The sequence below is a fragment of the Gavialis gangeticus genome, unplaced genomic scaffold (genome assembly GCF_001723915.1).
Source record: "Gavialis gangeticus isolate Ggan-Ray unplaced genomic scaffold, GavGan_comp1, whole genome shotgun sequence".
In the NCBI taxonomy this organism is placed as follows: Eukaryota; Metazoa; Chordata; order Crocodylia; family Gavialidae; genus Gavialis; species Gavialis gangeticus.
In genome coordinates, this window is record NW_017729031.1 from 107,674,673 (window position 1) to 107,676,436 (window position 1,764).

The 1,764-nt window shown below is 43.8% G+C and overlaps 1 protein-coding gene across 1 annotated transcript in view; it reads left to right on the forward strand.

Annotated features, from left to right (window-relative positions):
- Positions 1–1,764, forward strand: part of NMT1 (N-myristoyltransferase 1) — a 52,611-nt gene that overhangs the window by 678 nt on the left and 50,169 nt on the right. The window lies entirely within an intron of this gene.

A 1,764-nucleotide genomic window follows, 5' to 3' on the forward strand; every position in this document is an offset into this window, starting at 1 on the left:
TTGGGGAGGGAGACCCCCCCCTTGCCCCTGGACTGCTGTGCTGGGCTTGGCTGTCATCTGAAGCATAACCTGTGGTCCCCAATTCCCATAATCTTTGGCAATCCCATGAGATCTCTCACAGGTGTTAGTCAAGGTGTCCTGCCTAAATCCCAGCTGGGGCAAATCCATTCAGCTGCCTTAAAACCACCTGCAGATTTGTTTGGAAGCTGTTCTTTGCTTGTGATCTGCTGCCATGTTTGCTGCCTCTGAGCAGCTGCAGTACATTACAGCGGGGGGCTGCATTGTGCAAGGGGGTTAGTGACTCTTGCCTGCGTGTCTCTATGTTGTTGGAAAGCACTCTGCCTGATCCTGGTGTGACTCCTCCTGTAAGGCAGAAAGAGCCATGCAGAGATATATTTTGCCTGCTGCTTGCCCCTTGCATGCTGAAAGGTAGAGAAGAACAAAACCAAATGACAGATGCAACAACACTGAAATCTCATAAGCGAAGAGGCAGCCAAAGGATTGGTTATGTAGCTTTTTGTAGAATTGTGTTTGTCCACACGCAGGTCTGGAAACAAAAGTGGTGGTGGCCCCATATTCCCAAAAGGACTCCACTAATAAGAGAATCCTCCTTGCTTGCATAAAAATTATTCCAAGGGGCTTTTCTTTCTACTGCAGAAAACTGAGAGGAGACTATGCAACCCCATCATGGAGACTGTGACTCGTTGTCCCTTACTTGACAATACCAGGTGCTTCCTCTTTCTGCGTTGCCCAATGTCCCTGTCAGGGGTCTGCATACTTAATAGTAATACTTCATTAAGCTTTTCTGCCAGGGTTTGTTTTATTTTTCCCTCTGATCTTTGGGTCTTCCAGTGAGCCCCCATGTAAAAAAGACAAGTCTTGGAATCTTAATTCCTTAGAGCCTATTCAGACTGTAATAGGAGCAGTGGATAAGTACTGTGGCTATTAGCAGACTTTTAATATGGTTTCCCTGGTCAGGGTCAGCAGAGATTTCTTTCTTGAGAAATGTGATGCTGAGCATTCCCTTGGGTCTAGTCTGTGCATATAGGTTGGGGAAGCAATGCCAGGAGTCTGCCTGTTAACTACATGTATAGTCACCCATAACAGTTGTAGCTAGTGCGCTTCTAATTCTGTAAAAGGCAAGACCTCCTTTTACTGTTTCTGTTGAATCCATTTTATTCAATGATCTGTTTTCTCAGGAATATTTGTTCTATAGTACTCATCCTACCCAACTTTTTTTTTTTTTGGTATTTAAATAATTCAGCGTGCAGGGGAGGCTGACCTAAGATACCATTGTTCTTATTTGCTGTTTTGTATTATGGGTTGATATGTGTAGTAGGGCAGATTTGTTTTTCAACAGCTTTGCGGTGAAATGCAGTTTTAGTGTTACAGATGTAAGAGGATCATAGCACCCACAGAAAAGGGCATCTCTTCTCTCCCATCCCCTTGTCACCCACACTAGAATACAGAGGATTTTTGTCCCATTTAAGCCTGCTTTGCAGGCATTCTATTTTGCATTCTGGGGTGACAATCACGTGCCACCACCTCTTTTTCCCAGAAGTTTTTTGCTTGTGCTATGCAATTTTTAGCTTCAGTTGGAAGTCTTTTCTCATTTTTTTTTTCTTTTTTTCCATGTCATTGGCCCCATTAGGTGGTTAGCCTCCTGTGAGATTTAGCAACTATAGCTAAAGAGCAGTCTCTGTCAGCAGCATTTGTTAGGTAATATCTCTCCTCAAGAAATCCAAGCTTAATAACAGGCCACTT